We start from the raw sequence: 26,017 nt of genomic DNA, 5'->3' as shown, positions 1-26,017 counted from the left end.
TGGGGAGGGGCTGCCGAAAACCTTCCCAGGAGGGGTCACTCCAGCAGAGACCTCGATGTCGGGGAGCCCTCGGACGAAGCCCTGGAGGGCTGTCCTAAGCGCAGTGGCGGCAGAGCCAGGAGGCCCCCTCAGCCCGGCCAGAGCTCTCCCAGGGCCTTTGGAGGCGCGGCGGGCGCAGGTCTTTGTCTCCATGGTTCTCTCTCAAGCCTCTCCGACCCCCAAGCGCTGTTCCCTCTTTGACCCCGAATAACTTGTTGGTTCCCCCTGGGCTTTGTTTCCTCGGGGTCACCACCTCCGGGACGCCCGGCAGCCGCTCCCGGCCCTCGTGGGTCCCTTATCTGACACCCCCTCCGGCCCCCGCCCCCTACCAGCTCGGAGACAGGGGTCAAAGGCAGCCCGTGTCACGTGGTCGCCGAGCAGCACCGAATCGGCCGGGAGAGCCGAGGGAGATTCCGGGTGGAAGCCGAGAAATCCAGCCCCGATAGCAGCGCGGGGTCCCGCCCCGGCCCCCGCCCCGGGGCGCTCGCCGCCCGCCCGCCCGTAGCCCGGGCCTCCGAAGCCGATCTCCGGCCGGCACCCACGCTCCATCACGGGATCGAGCCCCGCTCCCACGGCCGCGATTCGGGGAGGTAGGCGCCAGGGCCGGAGCGGGTAAGGGAGCATGGGTTAGGGGGTCCCTCCGAGCGCGGGTTCGCGGGTCTGCGCTCCGCGGGCCCGTGGGAGGCGAGGGAGCTCGCCCCAACTTCCAGTCTGAAGGGAGACCCCCACCTCGCCGCCGGGGGAGGAGGGGCAGGCTGCAGGCTGCCCCAGCGCTGTGCCGGGGGCCGGGACTGGGGGCTGGGCACCGGGAGGGTGAGGTGGGGGAGGAGAGTGAGCCGGAGGCGGGGCGGACGGCGGCGGTGGCGGCGGCGGTGGCGGCGCGGGGCGGGGGTGGGAGCGGCAAGAGGCGGCCGCGAAAGGGTTAACCCCGGCCCGGGCCGGAGCCTAGCGGCGCTAGCACGGCTAGGGGACCCAGGCGTCCTGCAGATCGCCCAGAGCGCCCCCTTCCCGGGGTTGCGCCCCAGCTGTGGCAGGTAAGAGGCCGAGAGAGCCGGGAACAGCCGGTCTCCTGTCGCCAAGCCGGCGGGGCCCGAGCCCGGCGTGCAGGCCGCGCGGGGCCCAAGCGGCCGCCGGCGCAAGTTCGGTGCGGGCGGGCGCCGGGCGGGCCCCGCGCTCGGGGTGGGAGGACAAAGGGGTGGGGGGCCACGCGGGGGCCGGGGGCAGGCCAGGGTGCGCGCGGGGGCAGCGCGGCAGCTGTAGGTCACGGATAATGTCACTCACGAGGAATGCCCCCTCCCCCTTCCCTACTCTCAAACAGGGGAAACTTTTGTCTGGCGAGGGAGGGGGTTAGAGCCCGGGTCCCCGCTTCGAGAGGGGTAAGGCAGCAGGACCGGTTTTCTCCGGGCTGTGAGCGGCCTGGTCTATAGCTCCCCTCTTCCTTCAGGTTCTCAGGAGCAACGAGTCTCTGCTTTGAACGCTGCCCTTTAACACCCTGCGACCGGGTGAGGAGGGGGCACTCGTGTACGCGTGGGCTCTGGGACAGGAGGGGAATCTGGGGACTGGCTTCCTGGCTTTTTCCCAGATTCGAGCACCTGGGTCAGCTAGGAACCATGCCAGGGCCAGGGGATACAGGACCCTAACCCCAGCCATGCCCCAGTACTGTTACCACCCCACCCCCCACCCTGCCACCACCACCACCACCACCACCACAAACAAGCATGCAGAATGGCCTGGGGCAGTGCTGGCCGCTGGTCTGCTGGTCTGCTGGTCTGCAGTTCGGACTGACCCGGCTGTCTGTTACTTTCCAGCTGTGTGACCTTGGTGCCTTACCTTCTCCTAGCCTCAGTTTCCTCGCTTGTGAAATGGGCAAAATGTAGTATCTGCCAGAATAAGGATGAAAAGAGAACCTCTGGGACCTCAGTAAACAGTGGCATGTTTATATTCAACAAGTATTTATTGTATGTTCATGGTGGGCCAGGCACTGGGCTAAGTGCTTTACGGATGTGAGCTTATTTAATTCTTTGTCATTACTATTAATCACATTTTACAGAGGGGGAAACCGAGGCACAGAATAGCAAAGGCCACACAGGTGGGAAGTGGTGGAGCTTGGATTTGACTCCCCTCCCCCAGCCTGAATCTCAGCTAACAGGGCTCTATAAGGTCCTGCTATGACTGAGCTCACAGTTTCATTTTCAGTTGAAATGATGAGGACACCTGCCCTCTCCTCCCACTACCCTCACCCCCAAGTGATGCTCCTTCTGGCTGGTGCTGCTATGGTTGAGGTCTTGCGCCCTGGCTCTTATTGAAGGCAGCTCGAGCAGGAGGGGAAGTCAGTTGGATCCTGGGCCTGTGGCTCTGTGATGGTCCGATTTCTGTCGCTGGCTGGATCCCGGGCAGGAATGCGCTCCCAGTCTGGGTAGTACAGGGAGGAGCCCGTCTCCCTGGCTTTTGGCTGGGGACAGCTGGTGGCTTTGTCAACAGACCTTTCCCCAGCACCCAGGGGAGAGCAGTGCCTTTCATCTCCATTAGACCAGGTCACTTTGAGATCAGCAGGGGGCAGAGGTAGGGCCCAGAATCGAAGCCCTTGGGGTGATGAGAGATCTGAGGCCCGGAGATTGGTATCTTAGCGTCCTCTTATGTGACTCACCATCAGAGTCTTCAGTGCTAAGCTTAGGGGCTGCTCTAGGTGTCCAAGCCCCAAAGGTCCTTGAGGACAGTTACGGGGAGTGCACTTGGAGCCAGCGTCAGGACTGCAGGATCCTAATGGAAAATGCATGTGTGCACGGGTTTCTGAGCCTAGGGCACGCCGTCGGTTCTCATTAAATACCCTGTGGGTGAGTTGGTGGGTTAGCCCAGACTGCCACTGGCTTTAGTTCCCTGTGCCGGGGATGCCACCTCATGACTGCTGATCGGGCTTTCATTGGGGGCTTTGAGTAATTTCTTAGAAAATGGAAAGCAAATTGTTAGTTCATAAATGACACCTTAAAACAACGGAGTGCGGTAGATAATGAAAGAAGTTCTTGGGAGGCGAAAGTTGGTGCATTGCTGCACTAACTGCTCCGAGGGCTTCTCCGCGCTGCGTCTTGGATTTTCAGGGTCCGTAGGCTTTTCCTCGGCCCTGGGAATAGGGGCCCTCCTGGGGGGACAGTTCACTTTCAGCTTGTGGGAAACCAGTGGCAATTCCACGACCAGCTGGACGTTGAGGAGACTCAGAAACGCAGGGGAATGAGTGGAGGGGCTGGAAGGCTGAAAGGAGTCCCGAGCAATGGGGAGGGCCATTGGCACGTGGTCAGACTCTCTTTGTCATGCTCAGAGCAGGGGGAGAGGCCTCTTGGAGAATCAACAGGTGAAGGGAGACAGCCAGCAAGCAAGAAAAGATGGAGAGCTAGCCTCCTGTGACCAAGGGGGTATGCGAGGAACAGCTTTGCAGTCGCAAGCTGAGGGTGTGAGGATGTGACAAATATGAAATCATCGGCTGGGATTGCCCTAGGAGCCAACGAGCAAACTCTGCATCTGCAAAACTTAGAAATGGACTCCAGTCTCTCTCTGCCCTGCGCTGGGGACCTGCTTGACCTGTCTTCCATACTTTGGGACCAAAGCCAGGCCTGAAAGTCCTCAGAGACTGGGCAGATTTCTGCTGGGCTGGAATTTGCTTTGGGGCATGGCTTGAAATATCTGGACTGTTGGGAAGATTTGGACATTCTTAACTGGAAGTGGAACATTAGGGTAATTTGTTAAATATATATATATGGAAAATGTCAGTAGACAGGGTAATAGGGACGTGAAATGGGCTAAAGGTGCTGCCGGTTTCTGACTGGCGAGGCTGCTGATCTGATGGGGGAAGGAAGGCAAGGATCGAATGATGGCGAACTTGACCAGTGATGGATGGGCTTTGGGAAAGTCAGCAGAGGGTAAAGACCTTCGGCTGTTAACGTCCGCAGGGCTTCCTGGGGGAGGAAGTGTTGGCGAGGCTGTGGGCCGGGAATCGGGGCAGTGGGAGATCAGATCGGTGTGGGCAGCTTGTGGGCAGCCTGCTGTATCTGCGCGGGAGTTTGGATTTTATCCTGCGCTGGAGGAGAGGACAGAGGGTTGTAAGCAGCTCGTTGAGTCGATGCCTGTTACTGTGCCTTGTGCCAGGCTTCTCACAGACGCTCCATTGAAATCTCACAATACCCCTGCAAAGGAGCTGCCGCTGCTGGTAACCCCCACCCCTGCCCCGTTTTCAGACGGGAAAATGGAGGCTCCGAGAGATCGAGTCACTTACAGAGCTATATTTGAATGCAGGCCTGAGCTGTTTCTGCCCAGGTCATTTGGCCAAAAATGATGGCAAGGCTGGCTGGGTTGCAACCAGCTCAGAGAGATGATGCTAATCACGGTCCAGCAGAGAGCTGACCAAAGTCTGACTCAGGCTATGGGACTGAGAGGGAAGGAGGAGGAGGCTGCTCGACTTTGTAGCTGCCTTGGGACTTGGGCTCATCACAGGTGGTCTAAGGTTTGGGAAGGACCCTTAAGTGGCAGTGTCACTGCTTTCAAGTTCCTGCAGAGCTTGAAAGAGGGCATAGTCTTGTCCTGTGTGGCTCCTGTGGCACAGACAGCACCAAGTGCCAGGGAAGCTAACAGAAATGAGCTCCTTGGCCAGGAGGCGAGGTCCCTGTCGCTGAAGGTATGCAAAGGGGCTGGAGAGTTGGAGAGGGCATAGGAAACATGAACAAGGAGGACAGGTCTGGATGACCTCTTTCAGTTCCCATTTTAGCCTAGAACCTCAGCATTGAGGGTGGTGCTTGGCCCACATCCATCCTGTTTTTCTCACAGCTTTTCAGAACTGTTCCTCTTGCACATCTCAGAAGTTCCCCAGCGGGCCCGCAGGCCCCCGCCTGGGAGAGCCCTTGCCCCGTGGACTAGTCGTGGCCCAGCTGACCTTCTAGGGGCCTCTCGGGATGTGTGGCGCAGCTGCCAGAGACTGTGGTTTCACAGACGACTGGGACTTTTTTCTTCCATTTCTCAGTCTGTGAAAGGGGTTCAGCTTCTCTTTCCTCGAACATGAGGAGGTACAGCTGGATCAGGAACCAGGCTGAATGGGAAGGGGGTGGAGGAAAGGGCTGGTGGGTTTCAGGGTGAGGAGTGGGAGGGGTGGGGAGTGGGGCAGAGGAATCTCCCTCCTTCCTTGAAATAGAGGTTAAGGCAGGACCTCCTGGTCTTGGGGCATTTGGAGCTGGGTGGAAGGGGTGGGCATGGATGTCTTGAACCATGTGGCCTCAGGGCTAGAGCCAGCCTGCCACCAAGGAAGTCACACTGGGAATGAGGGTCTTTTCTAGATGGAGGAGAGTTTCTGTAAAGGGGCCTCCTGGCCCTTTGTGTTCCTACTTGGTAGAGTTTTTGATACAGATTGGAGTTATCGAATTTTAAAATGGGTGTTATGAATGAGCACTTAACTAAGTGGAAGGCGAGGTGTGGAAAGTCGGCTGTGACCGCAGTGCCCCACCTCCTCAGCTCGCAGGCAGAGCCGGCCCCCCCCCGCCCCCCGACTCCACATGCGCCCCCTCCCTTCCTGCCCCCACATCTCTCCTGATGGCGAGGATGCTGCACCCCAGTCACTTCCCCTCAACCCCCAGATCCTCCCTGGCCAGTGCCCAGCTCCAGTGTCACCTCTACTTGCAGCCGTCCCTTTTTTGTTTTCCTCTCTTGCAGCCATTCCTAATTCCGTGGAGCGGCATTGCCCACTCCTGCTTTATGGGTGCACAGCCTGTTACTTGGCCCTCTCACGGGCCCTTCGCACCCCCAGCTTTGGCTCCTGGCTCTTATGAACATGTCTCATCTTCCCTGGACTTGGTGCTCTGGGAGCAGGGGCTGCTGGTGGCCCATTTCTGCACCAGTGGAGGCGGGAGGCGTTGCAGAGTGGATCGCAAAGCCCTGCATTCAAACCCCGGTGCCACCGCCATTGGCTGTGGGATCCAGAGCAAGTTCCCTCGCTCTCTCTGGGCATCGGCGCACTCAGCCACGGGAAGAGAGTAAGGATCCCATTTTGCTAGGGAGGCCGAGCACATCAGAGTAAGAGCCCAGTAAGGAGGAGCCCTTGAACGATGACAACCGTGGCTGTTACTACTGTTTGTTTACATCTCAGGAGGTATCTGTCCTTTCAGAGATGGGGGCGAAGGAGTTTGAGTTCCTGAACTTTCTGTCTCATGGCCTGAGACTGTTCAGGCGGCAAAGTTGAGGCCAGGAGACAGAGGGCAATGTGCACGGGATGTGGGCGCTGTCTGCCAGTCTTATCCAGGAAGCCTGGTGGGATTTCCTCTTTCTATCACACCTGTTCTTCCTCTTCTCTGCTTTTATTAAGGTTAAGCTGCTCCAGTTCTGGAAGCCCAGACTGGAGGCCATGTTGAACAGTGTGTAAGACATGTGCCAGATAAGCTGGCCTGGCTGGCAGGCCCTGAGGCGGCCCCCAAGACCCCAGGGACACAAGGCCCAGACTGTGCGCTAAGGGCAGGAACCCCCAGAGGATGCCTGTCCAATCACGCGCCGCCCCCCCCCCCAAACCACCCCATGCCCTGGGAAAGGGGAGAGGTGCTGGCAGGGAAAGGTGACCTGGACCAGGACTTGGAGCAGGTGGCTAGGACACACATGCAGCAAAGGCTGGGAACTAGGCTCTGGAGCCAGACGTCTGGGTTCAAATCCCCGCTGGGCCACTTGCTACTTGGGGGGCCTGAGGCACGCTGTGGAGTTCCTTCCTCTGTACAAAGGGGACCATAACTGTCCCCATCTCACAGCATTTGGAAAGGTAATGCAGGAAGGTGCTTAGCTGCTAGCTCAGTCCACGTAAGTTATGGCGATTGTTAGAGTTGATGATGTTATTGATTAGGGAGCTCACTGCACCCTCCCTCCCAGCCGCAGGAGGAGATAGTCACCGTGCCACCTCCTTTAGCAGGCACGGCAACTGAGGCTTAGCCGAGTGCACAGCTCAGCTTAGAGAGGGTCAGATCCGGGGGGATTACCATCAGGGTCTGCTGGTTTCTGAGGGGCTGCTCGGGCCAGATAGAGCTCCAGAAATGAGAAAGTGTGAACCGTCAGAGCTCGCTGACACGGAGGGCTTGTGTTTGGGGGTCGTGGAGCAGGACCCCGGCTCTCGCAGGGCTGAGATGAGAGGTTCCTGGACCGGTTCAGACCTGAGAGAAGTCCGGCTCCAAGAGGCCGGGCGTGGATTCGCATCGCCCCCAGGCGGGCGGGCCGAGGTTCGGCCTGTCTGGGCAGGCCCCGGGTGGCGGCCGGCGAAGGTTTGCTGTAGTCGTGGTGCAGCCGCAGCCACCCCTGGTGTGCCCAGCCTGCCCAGGCAGAGGCCAGGTGAGAAGAAACGAGTGTCGTCATCGCGGGCCTCCCGCGTGCTGCGCCCTCTGCCCTGAGTCCCTTCCTCCTCCCCTTAAGTCTGGGCAGCTCCCGCTTTCACAGGGGCGTCGGCATTGCCTCTTCGCGGACACTCTCCCTGGGTCACCTGCAGGTTCAGCTCGTGGTTCTCAAAGTTGGTCTCTGGACCAGTCACACCGGCAGTACCTGGAAACTCATTAGAAATGCAAATTACCTAGCCCCACCCCTGACCTACTGAATCAGAAATGTGGGAGGTATGAGAGGTGGGAAACCGGGGACCAGCAGTCTGTTTACGAAGTCCTCCAGGTAATTCCGATGCGTGCTCGCGTTCAAGAAACACCAGTTGGGTAATTTTTAAAAAATTGATGCCTCTCTCCTTGAGCTGTCAGCATATGCAGACACCCAGCGAACACGGGGGCCCTGGAGGAAAGCTCAGTCCCTCTGCCCTGTCTCCACGGAGCCACCATCTTGTAACAGCTTTCTAATCCCAGCAAAAAGCCTCATGATGCAGTGATGGGGTTCAGTAGAACCCTGACAGGACATAGGAGACATTGCTGGGGCGACTTGAGGAAGGCAGCATTGGGGGACTTGGAGGCGGGGGGCGATGTGTGGGCGGCAGCGATGCGTGCCAGGAACAAGCTGGCCGTGTTCTGGGACTGGGGCCAGAGCTGGGGCTGGGCAGAGAGTGTGGGGTCCTGCTTAGAAATGGGGGTGTGCTGGGGCAGGTGCGAGCCTGTGTGGGTGAGGACAGCAGCCAGATGTGGTCCGAGAGGGCCAAGTGGCCTTCGCTGTCACCTGTCCTGTGGTTTTAAGCATCTCCGTAATTTTAATGATGATCGTGTAATTGCCACTCACATTTAGCGGGAGCTTATCAATGCTTGTTAGGTACTTTCACGTAATCGTATCTGGAGTAATCCCCAGAATAATCCTATAAATTAGGCACTGTTGTTGTCCCCATGTGTAGATGAAAATCCTGAAGCCACTCTGTAGCCATAAGGTGGTAGGTCTGGGAATCCTATAGAATTCTGTAAGGGTGCTAAGGAGCATGATCTCACTGGGGAAGGGGCAGTGGGGGGTTGTCCTGGAGTGTTTGTGTGGCAGACACAGCTTAGATTCATTTTCTAAAGGTACAAGAATATACAGGCTATCAAATGAGTGAGTCAGCGGGGGTCGGGGGGGGGTCGGTGTGTGACGGGATTGTGTCAGGGCGGTTAGGGCTCCAGCCTCCAAACTGGGGCCTCCACCACAGACACCGTCGCTCTTCCCGTCTCAGGGATGGGCCATCTGAGGCACAGAGAGGCTCAGTGCCAAGTTCCAGGCCCCACAGGGAGGGCACGGGGTGAAGCCAGAGGCTACAGTGGGTCTCCTCTGGTTGTCGCAGAGCTCCCACGGTGCTGCCTAGGAGTCCAAGGGCTTTCTCAACACCACTTTCCCTCCATTTCTGAGAGGGAAACCGAGGCGCAGGGAGGAGGAGCAAGGACTCGCCCACACAGGCCCACACATGGTGTCACGATGGGGACCAGAACCCAGAGCTATCTCTGCTCTGACCAGGGAAGGGTGTGTTTCCCGAAAACTGTCCCCGCCCCCACCCCCATCTTTGGCAGGCTGGGTAGCGGAAGCCCTCAGGGTGGCCCAGAGCAGCGCTGGGGGCAGAGATGGGCGTGTGCCTGGGAGAAAGCTGCCAGGGAGGGGCGGGGCAGCTTCCAAGAGGAAGAGCGCCAAGGAGCCTGAACCCCAGACGGAAACCAAATGTATTTTCTCGGTCCTCAGAGGATATTTGGAACAATGGAAGTAGGAAGGGGGAAGTGGGGCTATAAAAAGGGCTTCTTGATATCCTTTAAAAAAAAAAAAGAAGTAGTCTTTAAATTTGACTTTTGTTTTTCTGGAGAATGTTTATGAAACTTCCTGAAGCAGGATCCCAGGGCCCTGGGAAGTTTGTCAGGGGCTTTTGTTGCTAGATTCAGGGCTTTGGATCTGGGAAGGACTTGATAGGGTCCTTGCCCCCATTTTACAGTTGGTGGAACTGAGGCTCTAGGAGGAAGGAGGGGCTCGCTTGAGGTCAAAGAGTGAGGCTGTGGAAGACTTGGGACAAGAACCCGGGTCTTCCAGTGCCTTGAAAGAGGCCATTGTCTTGACTTACCTCTCCTAGGACCCTGGCTTGGAGGCCAGGCAGAGGCTGTGGAGGGGCCCCTTTGAAAACACTCAGAGATGCTCCATTCAGGGCAAGGCCAGGTCCAGTCTGCAGTGAGGTGGGCCCACTAGATGGTGACTTGCCTGGTGGGGAGGAGGAGGCTGGGATGGTTCGCATGGTGATGCCACCCCCGTCCAGATGCTGGGGCCCAGCTGTGCACCGTCTGCCCAGCAGCTGGGAGCTGTGAGTCACACCCAGTGGGTGCAGAGGCAAGGGCCATTGTGTGTCGTGATTCATTCTGCTCGCCCAGTCCTGAAGGCATGGCTAGGCCCTGAGCCCTGATTTGTGCCCATGCCTGTGGACTTCAGCAGCTGTGCGTGTGGGCTCCAAGTTAACAGATATGAGGGGGTCCAGCGGGCTTGGGGGAGTTCCTTCCCTCCGCCACCTCCTGTCTCTTGATCCTACGTATCCTATGATCTTGACACTTGCGTTCTCACCAATGCAAGGATCTGGGAGCCCACGCGATCACGTGCAGCGTTTTGGAGGCGTTCCTGTGCGCAGAGCCGGTAGGTTTTGTCAGGTTGTGAGAGGACTTGGCCTCCCCCAGGGTGCTGACAGGAGGGCAGGGGCCGCATGTGTGCACAGCAGGCTTGAGAGAGGGCTGGTGAAGAGGCTGCGTGCCTCTAGCGGAAAGTAGCCTGGCGGTAGTGCCGCAGCTCAGAGCGTGGTCGCGGAGCCGCCGTCGGGTTCTAAGCCGGCACCTTCGCTCACCAGCTGCACGATCGTGGGTGAGGTACCGTGTCTGTCCTCCAGTTTCCCTATCTGTAAAATGGGAATAAGAAGAATAGTGAGGATGTGACAGACTTAACTAGGGTAATACACATAAACGATTTATCCCAGTGCCTGGTATAAAATATCGCTGGGTAAAAGTTTGCTATTATTTTTCATTCCAGCTCTCTGCTCATTAACGGTGTGATCCTTTAAGTGCTTTATCCTGGGGGTCTTTGCCTCCATTTCGGGCTCTGTGCTCTGTGCTAGGCTTCCCAGGAGCTGCAGGGCAAGCTTGGAGAGTGGGGTGGACAGGAGAGGCGGGGGCACGCCCTCTGCGCGCTGAGGCTCCCTGGTCCAGGCCCCCCTGCTGCCTTGAACGTGGCTTTGTCCTGAGGCCGGGTTATGTAATCAGCCGGGCCTGGCCAGGCAGGATACCATTCTCAACCTCCTTTTGTCCCCATTGTCTCTTCCTCTCCCTTCTTCTGCCCCCTCTCCCCCCATGGAGCTGTTGCATTAGCTGACCTGTTCTTCAAGCTCCAGGGATGAAATCGAACCTGTGCTATTCTGCCACCAATTGATTTAGTTTGGAGGTTTACTGGGCAGGTGGCCCCTCCTCCTGCCACCTGGGGACAGGCAGAGCTAATGCCTTTGTGCCTGCTTTGGGAATGGAGACAGGGACTCCTTTCTGGGGGAAAGGCAGGAGGCTGGGGGGCCCCTGACCCGTGTCCCTGTCGTTCCAGCAGGTATGCTCACCCCTCCCCGTGACTTCCTCCCCAGGAGGGCCCTCTCCACTCCTGTAGCCCAGCACCGATGCCTCTTCCCCTAGGAAGCCTTCCCTGGTGTCTCAGCTGCAGGGAAGTTGGCCTCTACTGAGTCCACTGAGCTCCACAGCGTGTTTTCTGTCCCTTTTAAGAAAACACAGGCCATAAACTGGCAGGCCACATCCGCCCCACAGGCAGATTTCGCTGGGCCCGTGCCAAAAACTGAGCTAGTTGCCAACAGGAGAGTTTACATAAAAATCCTAACTTTGGGCCTTACTTCAGAAACGGGAAGATCAGAAAACTCTGAACCTCCCTTTTCCCGTGGCTACTACTGGAGGTGGGGCACATGCGCCCCGCTCTGCGCCAGCGCCACTGGCCGCTTCACGCACTCGCACGATCGTTCTGGCCCTCTGGGTGTCGGAGTTTGCAACCCTGCCCTGGCGGCGCGGACTGCTCTCTCCTGCGTCGCCTTGGGGTGCCTTCTGTGTCTGCTCTGTGGGCTCACTGAGGGTCCCATGTCCCTCGAAGCGCTGTGCTCAGGCTCCGTGCTCAGGCTCCGGCTCAGGCCCAGGGCGGTGCACACAGCAGGAGCATACTACGTGCTTCCTTTCTGAACCCGGGCACGGCCGTGGTGCTCCCGCCAGCTGTGAAGGCCCCATGTAATACAGGCCCTGGATCCACCTGCCCCGTGGCCCCCGAATCCTCCCCCATGTTAGCTGTGGCTGCTTACCACTGACCCAGACAGCTCCTTAAGCTGCAGATAAATAGTCACTGCAAGTGTCCCCATGCTGCAGTGTCACCAAGGAGAGGGGCTTTTAACTCGCAGCCGTCCCCACGGTTCACTCTCCTGGAGGGCTCGAAGGAGTTTGCGGGGAGAAGGGAGGCCGGGATCAGCAGGCTTCACAGGGTGTCACCATTTCCTACCGCCGCACCCTGAGAGGAGGGGACCGGGAAGGTGGGGTCATTTCAGGTGTTTACCGGCCGGGCTTCCCCTCCTTGGGGCCTTTCTCTGTTTTGTTCTCCTTCTAGAGTTGCACTTTATCCATCAGTTATCCAGCTGTCTGTCCCTCTAAGGTTTATTTCTCTCTTTTAATTGAAATCCAAAACATCCCCCGAGGCCAGCTAAGATGTCTCCGCCTGGAAGACGTCTTAGCTGTGAGGTCAGGATGACTGGGTACGAGTAGACCTGGGAGGCTTGTAAAAAATGCGTGCAGGTTTCTGTCCCCGGTGTCTGAGCCCTTCCGTCTGGGCCACAGCCTCTCACGACTCCAGGAGGTCCAGACACGAGATGCGCTTTGAGGGCCCCGTCTTAACTCCTGGAGCCCAGGGCGGGCAGGAAGGACCCCAGGGTGGCACTTGTGTTGTGCAATGTCAGCGTGCCCCTCTCCCTCTCTGGGCTTCTCTTTTGTCCCCCGTGTACTAGCGTGCTGTGCCCCTCTCAGGGGTTGTGGCTGAAAGTGCCCTGTGAGCCCTGAAAGCGGGGGTTGGGGCGGGTACCAGTGTCGGGGTGGGGACCCCCGTCCTGGCCCCACCTTGAGCAGGCCTGGAGGAGTTCCACATTCTTCAGGCAACAGCTCAGGAGAGGAGGGCCTGACGCCAGTGGAGGACGCAGGCTGGGGGCCCGGCGCAGAGTGAGCGGGGGCTGTGTCCCTGGTGTCCGGCCCCACCGGGAGGGCCTGGGCCTGGGAGGGTGGAGGATGGGCCTGGCCAACCCCACCACTGGGCCTCAGGCCACGCTGTGGGGTCCTGGGGGACGTGGGCTGGGCTTCCAGTGAAGACCTGGACAAGCCACGTGCAGACAAGTAGACCAAGGTCCATCGAGGGAGGGCCTCCCACTGCCGTAGGGGTACGTGGAGAGTCGGGCCTGGACTCCAGGTCTCCGACTCATCGGCAAGGCCACACTCCTCTGTCCTCACCTCCCTCTGCAGGGCCACTGCCTGATCATTCAGCTGGGACAGTCGTCTGCCTTGAGGTTAGGGCTGTGTCTGGTGCCCTCCGGGCTAGGGACTGGTGGGGTCTGCAAATGACCCCTGAAACATCCTCTATCCCATTTTTTTGTTTTTCCTTAAACTGCCGCCTGTGGGTCCGTGCCCACTTCCGCCTGGCACTGGGCTTCACGCTCTTTATTCTGAGAACAAAGCTTCCTTCTGATGGTCCCCCTGCTGACAACAGGAAAAGGGCAGGCGTGGCACCGGGCCGCCCTCCTCCGCCTCCTCTTGCTGGGAGCATGGGGCAGCCTTTGTAGATGCTGGACCTCGGCAGCTCCGGGGGGCTGGGAGGGAGGCCAGCGGCAGCCCGGTCCCCGTTCCTGCTGGCGGCTGGAGCTGCCCCACAGGCCCAGCTCTTAGACTCAGAAGTTCCCCTTCAATGACCAAAAGGGTGGGCAAAGACGTCGGACAGGGACCAATGTAATTGTCCTGTTTTGGTCCATGCACTCAGTTGTCGCAAGACACTTTGACGGGGCACGGTTCACGTGACAACCCTCTGGGCTTCAGCTGGCCCAGACGGAGTATTGGATTGGCCTCCAGGTGACCGAGGTCTTCTGGGAGGGCTGCAGAAACTGAAAGGTGTGTTCAGATGGGCAAGGCAACGGTCCCTCATTCAACAATTCTTTCTAGGCATCTACTTTTTAACAATTCTTTTTAAGCATCCACCCAGGCCAAGAGTGGCATTCCACTGGCCACTTGGACGTGGCCTCGGTTCCTGTTGTGGATCCAGGCTGGGTGGTCTTGCTCCTTTGTTCCAGCTTCTTTTTTAGGCACGGGACACAGCAGTGAACAAAACAGACCAGGACTCGAGGCTGACGTTGTAGCAGTGGGATAGATTCAGCAAACCAGCAAACACTAGCTTGGCTCTAGCTGTTAGTCGGGCAGTGAGCAGTGCCTGGAAGAAAGGTAAAGCTGGCTTGGGGCCAGAAAGTGTGACTTTCAGGGAGTGGCTCTGCTGTGGCAGGTGGTCACCAAAAGTCTCTGGTAAGGGGACAGTAGACGCCAGGAGGGGGAGGGGGAGCCAAGGGTTACCCGAGGAAGGAAGAGCCTTCCAGGCAGAGGGGATAGCATCATGAAGACCCTGAGGCAGGAGGGCGTGGGGGTGCTGGAAAAACAGCAAGGAGGCCTGTGCGGCTGGGCAGGAAGGACAAGAGCCATCCTAGTGGGAGAGAGGGCCCAAGGGAGCGTGCAGGGCTCCGAGCCCACTGAGGGGACCTTGCTGTTCAGTCTGAGCAAAGGGGAAGCTGCTGAAGGGCTGGGCGCAGGCCCAAGGTGCTGGGACGTACGGCGCTCCCGCGAGGAGGAGAGGCTGGAAGCGGAAGTGGGACCCCGGCCGGGAGGCCGCTGCAGTCACGCGGATGAGGGAGGACCTCCGTGTGGGCACGGCCTGGCAGGCAACCAGGGGTCGGATGCTGGATTGATTTTGCAGGATCAGCCAGTGGATTCCAGGTGGGGTGTGGGAGGAGCAGGGTGCCCATGGCAAGGCTGCTGCCCTGAGGACAGTGTTGGCATTTACGGAGAGCAGGGGAGGCTGCAGGATGAGCAGGTTTGGGGAGAAGGATGGAGATTTCAGGTCAGGGGTGTGAAACTGGCAGTTACCCTGGGGTGGGGGAGATCAGTGCTGGGCCTGCAGGGTCTGGTTGCTGCGGGGATGAGGGGTGCTCTGCAGGACCCTCCTGAGCACCGAGGGCCTTGTCTATAAGGACAAAGATTTCCTGGGCCCTTCCTGTTCTTTTCTCTTCCTGCAAACCTCCTCCTGGACAGAGGAAAGAGACAAGATTCTGAGGACTAATTGTTATGGAGTCAGTCCGGGCATGTCTTTGGGGTGGGAGTTCCTCCTGGGCTGGGGGGGGCTCTGGTATGGGGAGCCCTGGGAAGGGAGGCTGGAGGCCATAGGCCTTGCCCTGACTCTGCTACCAACACAGAGGGCCTTTTCTCTGTGGCCTGGTTTCCCCTCCTGGACACACAACCGTTGAGCTAGCCTCAGGGTTCTGGCGGGGGGCGGGGGCAGGGAGCTCTTGAGGGGGCTTCATAGCACGACGGTTAAGAACCTGGGCTTAGTCCAGGCACGGTGGGAATCCTTTCTCTGCCAGGGACGTAACTTCTTGGCTGTGAGACTCTGGGTCAGTGACACAAGCTCTCTGAGCCTCAGTGTTCCCACCTGTAAAAAATTTGCCAACTGTGGGACCCGTGTCACAGGCTTACCGCGAGGGCTGAGTGAGAAAATGTGCGCAAAGCCCTTGGCAAAGGCCCTGGCATGTTCCGCGCCCACTTAGCAGACGGTTAGATGGTTGGTAACAGTGACCTGTGTAGTCAGCCAGGTTGAGAAGGTTTTGCCTGGTGGCTGGTGGGAGCCGTGGAAGGCTATTGAGTAGGAGCGTGTTATACACGTGGTTCGAGGGGGCGACTGTAAGTGTGGAGGCTTGGGCTGAGCCCCCTCCACCTGCCAGAGTGAGAACTGAGGGTTGGACCCTCCCCAGCCCAAGGGTCTTCGCTGACTTGGTGTGGGCAGCCCCTGTCTTGCACGGGTCCCTTGGGACGGGGGGTGGTCATTTACCCTAAGGTCTCCTCCAGGACCCCTTGTCTCTACATCCCAGGAGCTGGCCCTTAGGGAATGTGAGCGAGGGGGGGTTGACAGTAAGTGCACTTGAGTTGCATGCAGAGCTCCGGGCCGGGGGCAGGGTGGGCCTGGAGCAGCATTCCACTGGCCTCTTGGACGTGACCTCGGTTCCCGACGCGGGTCCAGGCTGGGTGGTTCTCGCTGCGGTGGAGCCGTGGAGAGGTTGACAGCAGCGGAATGCAGCCCCCTCAGGACCCACACTTCAGCGGTGCCCAGGCATGCTGGCCCGCCCCGCGCTTTTGCAAGCCTGTTTCCCAGCAGTCGAGCCATGCCAGGACATCCAAGGACATTTCAGAGTCCCCCAGGGCTCGCAGCCAGGCTGTTACCGAGCAGTGCTTGTTTTCCCAGGGTCCAAGGGTTTTTATCATGGCGGGGGCTCTGAAGATATTCCAAGGATGTTTCTCAACAGCTGGGTAAATTGAGAGAGAGCAAAGGCACTTGACCAGGGTCTCACAAGGCCACCTCCCACCTGTCACCTCCCCCTGTTCCCATGTCCCTTGCTCAGACTCCTGGCCTCCTGCCCAGATGTTTGTAACAACCTCAGTCTTGTGGGCTCTCCAAGAGCTTTGTTTGTCCTTCTATTATCATAATCTTGCTATAACCTGCCAGACACACACACTGAGTGCATCTGGTCTCCTGGCCCCTCTGGTCCCAGACAGAGCAGTGCAGCACTGAGGTTCTGAGCGCAGGCCCCAGAGCCAGACTGACCTCAGTTCAAATCCCAGCTCTGCCCCTTCCTCGCTCGGCGACCTGGGGACAGATGCTCCATATTTCATTTTCATCTGTGAAATGAAAACAGTAGCAGTACTTAATTTATGAGGATGTTGTGATGGTTAAATGAGATACTGTCAGAAGTGCTGGGTAGAATACCTGCACTGGGTGAACTCAGCAATGGTCATTGTTGCTTTATAAGGGCCATGAATGCTGGTTACACTGAAAAGTCAAGGGCACGGAGGGGAGACACAGCCCTGAACCGGGAGGCAGGAGAGGCAGGCTCCAAATTCGTTCTCAAGCTCTGCCTCGCTGTGTGCCTTTTGGGAAGTCACTCCTCCGCCGGGAGTGGCACTTTCCTCATTTGAGAAAGAAATCCCTGCTCTGTTTCTATAAGGTTGTCATGTGACGCCAAAGCAATGTCTGTGAAACAGCTTTGCATCTGTGTAATGATTTAAAAATGGCACAGCGGTGGCTGTGGTGTGCTGGTGGTGATGTGGACATTGTAGCCACAACGATGGACAGCTGGCTTGGCTGGAGGCTGGTCAGCCTGCAAATGCCCAGCGCCCATGCGGGCGTCCCGTCCCCGCCTGCTCCCGGCCTCCACCAGCCTGCCTTTCACATTAGTCTCGGCATTTCGCGCTCAGCGTGGGAGGTGCAAAGACCCGGTGGCACCCACCAGGCCCTAGTGGGTTTGGGCAACCTGCCGCTGAGGCCACGGAAGGCAGGGGTTACAGCCAGACGCCGGGCTCAATCTCAGCTGAGCACTTTGTAACTGGGAGCTGGAGCAAGTTGCCAGGAGCCTCAGTTTCCACATTTGTTTCCACAAGATGAGGCCCTGCCGAAGTGCAGCCAAGCAGTTAGCAAAGGCCCGGTCCTCGGTCCTCGGTTGTGGCTGTGTGATGTGTTTTCCATCTGGAGTGTGGTGACTTGCAGATTCACGGATGGTGGCGAGTGGCGGTCATTGTGGATGAGCTGTGGGGGTCGCCCCGCTTAGAGTTAGGAGGGCCTTTGGAGCCACCTGCCGTCATTCCATTTTACAGGAGAGCAAAGAAGGCCCACAAAGGAGTCACGGAGGTCCCAGGCGAGGCTGGGACCAGCGGAGGCAAGCGGGGCCCCTAAAGCTAACTTGAAGGGGTGTTTACTCTTAGGTGCCGTGATGAGGTGGCGCTGAGGCCTGGCAGTGCCCCCACGAGGTCCGTGCCTGCTGCCTCCCTGGCCCTGCCCTAGAGGCCTGCGACTAGAATTCTGCTCTCCTGACCCTGTGAACCGTTTCCTGAGCCTTGGGAGTGTGGGGACATCTGTGAGGCACCTTCTAGAGTCTCACTGAGGCCCCCTGGGTCCCATTAAAAGGAGCCTGTGATATGTAGGTCACCCGGCGCCTTTTGCTGTCTCCGCTCACTCACTGGCTCTCTGTGCTCGAGAGAGGGCCAGGCCCTCCAGCCCCCGCTTTTACTCCCTGCTCTCCTGCCAGCGGCGCCTCTCTGTGTGTTGAACCCCTCACCCCCGAGGTGTGGTGGCAGCGGGCTCTTGTCTTGGTGACGAGCCCCAGCAAGTCTGGAGGGACAAGTCCACTTTCATGTGGGCCTTGAGTCTCAGCAAGCTCCATGTTATGCCCACCAGGACTGCAGAAGATTAGGGGGCTTCTGCAGCTTCAAGTGCCTCAAAGCCTTCCCTCCCTCCTCGTCGCCCCCCAGCGTCCCTGGCTTCCCTCCGTTCTGGCCACGGGGCCTGGAGCCTTTCAGATCCCCAAGGCTCTCATGTCTTCTAGGCAGACTGGTCCCCGTGTAGCCTCCTGGGCCGTTCCCCCCATCGCCACCGCCAGGCCTGCTGGCTGGGTCCCAGGTGACGTGGGAAGAGGCGGCCAAGACTGCTGATTCCTGCAGGGGTGCCTCGATTCCCCTGGGGCTGGCGGCCTCCTAGGCCACCCTCAGGGTGTGACAGCGGGGATCCTTGGACAGCCCGCCCAGCCTCCCTCCCCAGGCCCCACGCGTCCGAGCACGCCATGTTTTTTATCCCCATGGCTGCTCCTGGGGCCTGAAATTCTGTCATTAGCAAGTTGCCTTGTGCTCTCCTGGGTGTCCTCTAAAAAGACAGAAACCTTGCAGGCGGTGCCTCTTACATGCTTGCTTGCTGCCGAGAAGTAAATCCGGGCCAGCCTGGCTCTTTCCCAGCTGCCTGTGTGACCGTGGCCAGGTTGCCTCTGCCCTCTGGGCTCTGTAAGGCCCTTTTCGGCTCTAGCACCTGACGCTCTGGCATGGGTTTGGCCCCCTCCACGCTGGCAGTCACCCTTCTTCCTCCTCGGCAGGGCAGGGCAGTGGGAAGAGCCCGCGGGTCAGCCGGGGTGCAGCAAGGGCCAAAAGCCAACGTCACGGACGCTTTGATCACCGGCTGGCCCCACCGGGGGACAGCAGTCTTTCTTCCTCCGCTTTGCAGGACCGGTGGGGAAACTGAGACCTGGAGCGGGATGGGGGAGCCTTGCTGAAGACCACACGGGAGGTCAGGCAGAGCCGCAGTCAGTGGCGCTTCCTGCCGGCGTGGGTTCCTCCGCCCCCAGGTGCTTGCTTGCTTTTTTAAGATTTTATTTACTCATTTTTAGAGAGAGCAGAAGGGAGGCAGAAAGAGGAAGAGAAGCATCGATGTGAGAGAGGGGCGTCAATTGTTTGCCTCTTGTACGCACCCCGATCGGGGACCAAACCTGCAACCCAGGCGTGTGCTCTGACCGGGAATCAAACCAGTGGCCTTTTGCTTTGTGGAATGACGCCCAACCCACTGAGCCACACTGGTCAGGGCACCACCTGTTTTGAGAGGGACCACAGGACTCATCAGCATAGAGTCAGGCACACACTTTCTCTTCTCTGGAAGGCACTGCCAGGCAGGGGTCCCTGCCTGTTGCGGGGATTCCTGGGCTGGGGGCTGAATCGGGCTGAGGTTCAAGAGGTAGGAGCTCTGACCCTCAGAACCTTGGCTTCTGACAAGGGACATGGTGGGGGGTGGAGGGCTGGAAGTTTCTGGGAAAATGGTTGGTGGCGCAGGGTGCCCTAGGGCCACCTCCCTCCGTCCCTCCGTCCCTCCCTCCCTCCCTCCTGGGGAGGAGACTGGGACGACTGTTAATGCCATTTGTCCTGGCTCTGGGATTAGGTGCTGCCGTGTTAAGTGAGGAGTGTGGAGCCATTGAGAGGACATGGAGAAGTGAAACGGAGCTGAGCGGCTGCTGCCTGGAGCTCGGGTGGGTCTTGTCATTCTCTCCCTGGCCTCCTGGCCCTCTGACCATAGCCCCTAGTGCCCCTGCTTCCTGTCCAAGGCTCCCAGGTCTGCCTGGGCGTACATGTACCTCTCCTGTGTGCATGTTCATACCCACACAGGAGAGGCCCGGGGTACCGAGGTTGGGGCAGGCTGGCCCTGCGGCCGCTCCAAGGCTGAGCTGGCAGCTTCCTTGCAGAGGAGAAGAGGGTGGCAGCTCAGGGATGGGAAGGAAGGAAGGGATCACTTTCTCTTGCGACTTCTCCTGACAGCTTGGCGAGTCCACAAATCCACCCGAAGCCAACAGGTCTGAGAGTTAAAGATTTACCGCAGGGCCCTGGGTGGAGCTGGAGTGGGGAGGTTCCCGGGTGCTCAGATGTCACATTTGTGGCTTCAGCGCTGTCTAGACCTTGAGAGCCATGGCTCATCAAAGCCGGCAGGGCCCCTAGAGGGTTTCCATGTTCTTTACTTGGGGGCCAGTCACAGCCGCCCCGAATTCGTATGGATCTGGCATCTGTCTAGGGAGAGTCCAGTAAGAGCCATCATTATATTCTCGAAGGGTTCTGTGACCCAGGAGGTCATCACGTTCTGGTCTAGTTCACTCCCCTCATCGTCCAGTTGAAGAACAGGCTCAGAGAAGGCGAGGGTCCAGTCCGGAGGCACACAGAGGGCGAGTTGAAGGCACTGGAGTGCTGATGTAGACTTCAAGCCCACGTGGATTTTGGCTTCTGCACCCACGAGACGGGGGTCCCCAAACACGCCTGCTTCTTGGAATCTCTCGGGGCATCTGGCAACCTGAGGTGGGCAGGTGGGAGGGCAGGGGTTGGGCTTGACTAGCATTTCCCTGCTCCTCTTTGGGGTGACAGACAGGGAGGAGTTTGGGGCATGATCAGCTTGTTTCTACTTCATTGGGAATACGTGATGGATACATGAGGTCACGAGTGGGACGTGCTTGCTAGAGCACTGGCATGCAGCAGACCCCGGAGACATGACAGCCACCGTTGTCCTTCTCATTGTGGTTAGCTGAGATCCCACGCTTCTGACCATCACTCCTGCTTCTCCCTCCTCTTCCGTAGCAGGGGGCCCCTGCCCAGGGCATGGAGGCAGCCCCCCTTTCTCATGTGGGTCTTTGTCTCCCTGTGATGACAGAAGCCCCCAGGGCAGGAGAAGGTAAGGACCCTCTGGCTGAGGTCTTGCCTCTCTGGGGACCTGTGGTGCCCCTTCTGCCAGGGAAGGCTTTACCGTTGCAGATTCTCCTGGGCGAGTCTACGCTTAGGCAGCAGGGCTGGTCACCTGCAGAAAGCCTCTCTCTGGGTTGGCTTTGGGCCGAAGACCCGACTCAAAAATGGTGTGGAATGCTGGGCAGCAGGACTGTATAGGGCTTACAAGCAGGGGCTCTAAGTGGGCTGGCTTGGGGCCGTCCTAGCTCTACCTCTGCCCAGCTGTGTGGCCTTGAGTCAGTTGCTTACCCTCTCTGAGCCTAAGTTCCCTCATCTGTAAGGTGCACAGCTCAGTGATGCCACCTCTCAGGGTAGGAGGACTGGGTGTGATAATTCAGGGAAAGCTCTCAGCACAGCCGGTGTGGGGCTGGTGAGTTACCAGCAACTCAGTCCCTGCTGGCTGCTGGCAGCCAGGGAGATTAGGAAATTTACAAAGAAATAGCGTTCTCGTCTTCTTGAGTGCCTATGATCTGAGCCTAAGAAAAAATAGTTAGGGGTGGATTTGAGTGTGTCGTAAGTGGATTTGGGGGTTGGGAGGAGGGAGCCCTAGTCTGGGAAGCTGAACGGGCTAGTGAGGAGCATGCCCTGTCATGGGCCTGCCCACCTTGGTCAGCGTTGGGAGCTTCAGGGGGCCCAGAGGGGAGCCTGTCCTTGGGACAGGACGGCAGCAGGTCCTGACCTGCCTGTTCTCCACTCCAGCCCCTCCCACAAACTGTCTTGTTTGTTTGCTCCGTAAGCCCTTTCTTCAGAGCTGGTGCAAAGGTAAACGCTCAACTCAGGCCCTGTTGGAAAAAAGACAAATTCTCAGCCAGCAGGTCTAAGTTCTTGAGGTTTCTTGCTGGGCATTCCCTGCCAGGGAACCCACAACAAATCCCGGCTGAGAACCTGGGAGTGAACCAGGGCTTTAGGCTTTGTTTGCTTGCAGATTGACAGGTGATTTGTGGGTCTGCTTCCAAGAAGGCTTGTTTAACGTTGCCTGTAAGTTAAAACATACATAAAATGGGTGAAAACAAGAGCAGAAAAAGCACCATTCAAAGGGAGTGGAGGGTGGGAGGTCCTGGGGGAGCTCAGGGGACCCATGGTTTTGAAGGATGACGATTCTGTGCTGAGATTCCCCTCTGCCTTGCCTGCTCAGCGGCTCTGTGCGCTGGGGCAACTCGTGGGTCCCCTCTGGGCCTCCGTTTCCTCATCTGTGAAATGAGTGCAAAGAAGGCGATGGTGCTGTCGTAGGGTTAAACAATAGCACGCCGTACAGGCCATGTCCTGCCTAATAAATGGAAGCTCATACTATCAGTGCATTCAGCTTGGAGAGGCCTCACAGCAGATTCAAAAAGGGAAGGTAACTGGCAAGGGCACGAGACTGCTGGGCGCCTACCATGGGTAGGAGACCACGTCCGCCTTGGAAAGCTTCCTGTGAAGTTGGGCGACCAGTGTTCTAGCCTCGAGGGCAGCTTGACATCCAGCAGCACAAGTCTGGCATTGCATGGTGGGATGCAGAGCAGGAGAGCCCGTCGAGGACTTTGGAAATCCGCAGCTGGTGGAGTCCAACCTGCAACGACGGCTGGGCTTACGGGGGATGGGCAGGGTTTTGTTGGACAAGTAAATGGGCCGCGGTGGGTGGAGTGGGGGGGTGGCAGCCTGGCCAGCACAGCCGCAGGGGATCGTTTTCTCTCTCTGGGCCTCAGTGTCCCCGGGTGTCACTGCAGGGCGGACTGCACGCTCTTTGGCCCCAGACTCTGAGCCAGACCGCCAGCAGTCCCTCGGTGGTGGCCCTGGACTCCAGGATGACTGACGGGCAGCAGCTTGGCCCCGGGCCCGGCAGCACTGCAGGGCTGTGGGGGATGGGGGACGCTGCGAATTCCTGCAGAGCAGGGATTTGCTTCTGGCCTGGGCCTCCCAGGGGTGTGATTGAGCTGGAGAAACTCCGGCACAGCTGGGAAGCAAATGTGGAGGATTTTCTTGCCTGCGCTGTGCATGGTGGGTGGGGCAGGGCGGCCGGTGGAGCTGGGTGGCTGTGGGGTGCGGCTGGGCAGTGGGTGGTGAGGTGACCGTGTTGGGGGTGTGACAGGCAGAAAGCGCCCGGGGTCAGCTGTGGGGAGTGTCCCTGGGATTGCATGTGGGGCTGTCAGAGCCTGGCCTGCAGCCACCTCTCCTCCCCCGAGCCCAGGGCCCATTCACATACTTGCAAGCCTGCTTCCAAGGCTCCTCCCGCACCTCCTCTCCGCTCCCCAGCCCCGTTCTTGTGCCTGTGGCCCAGATGCCTGCGAGGCACTGTGTGACCATGGAAGCGCCATATGAATTTGTCTGTGCATTCGTGTGCGTGTGAGTGCGGGAGAGGCCGGGGACATAGTCAGGAGTAACCCAGGCGAGACGTGGAACCTGGGCTGGGTGAGCCTGCAGGCTGCGGGGACTGTCATCGCCCTGCAGCAGCACCGCGCCAGAGACCTGAGACCATGAGACCGCGGGGCCCAGGGCCTGCGTCTCCACTGCCTGGGGCCACGCTTGTCCCTAGCTGGGCTCAGCAATCACAGAGGGAGGGAACAGGGAGCCATCACCGGCTTGTCCCTAACTCGCAGGGTGCTCCCGGACCTGACCTCCCTTCTTCTCTTCCTGGGCCCACTCTTAATTTGATATGTGGCCTCGGGCCAGTTCCTTCCTGAGTCCCCGTTTCCAAATCTGTTAAAAGGGTAGTACGTTTATTAACCTATGACACCATGTGCCAGGCGCTGAGCTGTTCTATCCACATCATCTCTCTTAGTCTTGGCAGCATATAGATAAGTGGTATAAACTCCATTTTACACTTGGGGAAACTGAGGCTCAAAGAGGTTGAGAGATTTGCTGAAAGGTCACACAGCTAGTAAATAACGGAGGCCGGACTCCAGCCCGGGCAGGCTGGCTCCAGTCTGAGCCCTTGACTGCCACGCTGGCGGCCACCACGCTGCCACCTGTCAGACTGGTGGGGTGAAATGGCATGAGGCATACGGCCCTCTGTAGGAGGCCCGCTGCACACAGTAGGCACTGAGTGCGCTCACGTTACGTGTTAGGTGCCCTTCACCATGAGAGGCACAAGGAGCTCAGTCTCAGGGAGCTCTTGGTTGCACTTCAGAGTCCACCCATCCATCCAGGGCAGAGCTGGACCCCCTCCCCAGTCCTGATCTCTAGACAGCTTGGTCCCTGGGAGGCCCATCTCCTTCTGCCTCCACTCTGGGCCCTAGAAAGGATTATAGGGGAATCAGAGCATTTCTTAGTGGAGGGTGGGGTAGGGAGTGACTTTCAACTCCTGAGCAGCGGCCACAGTTACTGTGGTATTTCCCGAAAGTGCGGTGTTGCCATGGCGTCTCCATGACAACCAGAGCATCTCATTCATTATCCCCAGCACCTTGGCAGGGAAAGCTGGACCTAGGACTGGGAGAGCACAGTGGGAGCCTGGCTGAGGGTTGGAGGCCTCTGTGGCTGAGGCCCCCTCTTGCTGTCCCCCATCCTGGCCAAGGTTCCCCTGCAGGATCTGGACCCCCACCCCCCATGGGGTCTGGATTCAAATTGCAACCCTGCCACCGAAGAGCTGTGTGATTTGGGGCAAGTGACTTAATCTCCCTAAGCCTCATTTTTCTCAATCGCAAATGTGAAAATATCAGTATTAGTTGTCAGGATTAAATGAGATGAGGTGTGTAAAGGTGGTTAGCACATGGCCAGGCTCATGGTAAATGCCCAGTACATGGTAGCAGGAAAAATAACAATGACAATAATTATAATGGTATTGTTTGTTTGTTTTTTTTTTTTAAAAAAAACAAACCTTTGAGTTTCAGGGAGGAATGACAAGATTTTGAGTCAAGATTTAGCAGTTTCCTATGTGACTGTGACAATTCACTTCACCTTGAAGCCTCAGTCTTCTTATCTGTAAATTGGGAACAATAACAGCTGCTCATTTATTCATATCCTGAGCACTCAATAAGGACTGATCCCTGGGGAAAGTCGTGGGAGCATGTCCCTGTCCTATAGGACACCCAGGCAGGTGGGAAAAGGGAAGAAAGGAAATTAGCATTTGAGGAGGACCTCTGTGTGCTGCCTGCCAGGCAGGGCCTACCATGCAGTGGTCAGGAAGTCCTGGTTCAGCCCTGGGACCTGCAGCCTACAGAGTTCAGGGCTGTGCGTAGAAACACCCCACGTCTACTCTGTATGGACCACATGCCCAGGTGCGCCGAGGGACTGGCCAGGAAGCTGGATGAGGGAGGGAGGTTGACTGCGGGACACTGTTGACTGGCGAGTGCGTGGCCAGCCAGTCTGAGGCGGGTGTGTTGGTGCCTCAGCTGACGGTGGCCAGTAGGGATGTGTGCCCCATGTCACCAGAATGTGCTGGTTTAAAAAAAAAATCTTTACTTACTGATCAGAGAGAGAGGAAGGGAGAATGAGAGAGAGACATTGATTTGATGTTCCCCTTATTTATGCATTCATTGGTTGAGTCTTGTGTGTGCCCTGACTGGGATTCGAACCTGCAACTTTGTTATTAGGTATGATGCTCCTGTAGCCAGGGCAGAATGTGCTCTTTTTAAAGACAGCTTAGAAGTTCTGACTTTCATGTGAACTCTCCTGATTGTAAATTAAAAAAAAATATTGTGTGAGTCAAAGGACACACACCTGCACCCTGGTTTGGCCTGAGGGGCCAAGCTTCCAGCCTCTGGCTGTGGAGTGGGGATGGGCCGGAGCCTGAGGAAGGGGACCATCTGGGACAGGAACGGGCCTGGTGCATGGGGATGACTTCAGAGAGGAGATGATGACATTGGCACTGGGGTCTTGAAGGATGAGTAAGTGTCCCAAGGGGTAGGGGGAGAGATGTCAGGCAATGGGAACTTCATTAGAAAAGCCCAGATTCACGACCAAGATTGGTGACTGGTTGGGAGAGGCTAGAGTCTGACTGGTGATATTGGCAAGGCCCAGAGCATGGGGGATTGTTGAGGCCTCGCCCCCCAGCTGCCCTTGAGGCCCTGGTGGCTCCTGGGGAATTAGAAACCCGACAGCTCCCCATCCCTGGAGTCAGGGCTCTGGAATGCAGGCTGTGTGGAGGGCCTCGAACGGCCTTTGAGGGGACTGTAGCGGGGGGGGGGGGGGGGTGCTCCAGCTGCCAGCACGCTGGCGGCCAGCACCCTGTTTACGTAGCTACTGGCTCCCCCTCACCC

General features: G+C 58.2%; 1 protein-coding gene across 5 annotated transcripts in view; it reads left to right on the top strand.

Annotated features, from left to right (window-relative positions):
- The first annotated feature begins 421 nt into the window (after nucleotides 1-421).
- The window catches only part of NDST1 (N-deacetylase and N-sulfotransferase 1), a 57,276-nt gene continuing 31,680 nt past the window's right edge, over nucleotides 422-26,017 (top strand). For 2 of the 5 annotated variants that reach the window (XM_054568174.1, XM_054568175.1), the window contains exons 1-2: nucleotides 18,716-18,937; nucleotides 19,522-19,609. The gene's annotated coding sequence lies outside the window, so the exon portion shown is untranslated. Of the gene's footprint in view, nucleotides 630-948; nucleotides 1,074-18,715; nucleotides 18,938-19,521; nucleotides 19,610-20,036; nucleotides 20,424-26,017 lie in introns of those variants that run through there. The other 3 variants (XM_054568177.1, XM_054568179.1, XM_054568180.1) reach the window with 3 other exon arrangements.

This window comes from Pteronotus mesoamericanus, unplaced genomic scaffold (genome assembly GCF_021234165.1).
Source record: "Pteronotus mesoamericanus isolate MK-2021 breed Mesoamerican mustached bat unplaced genomic scaffold, CSHL_Meso_final contig_2, whole genome shotgun sequence".
Taxonomy (NCBI): domain Eukaryota; kingdom Metazoa; phylum Chordata; class Mammalia; order Chiroptera; family Mormoopidae; genus Pteronotus; species Pteronotus mesoamericanus.
Note: the sequence above shows the minus strand (reverse complement) of the source record. Positions and strands in the feature narration are given on the sequence as shown.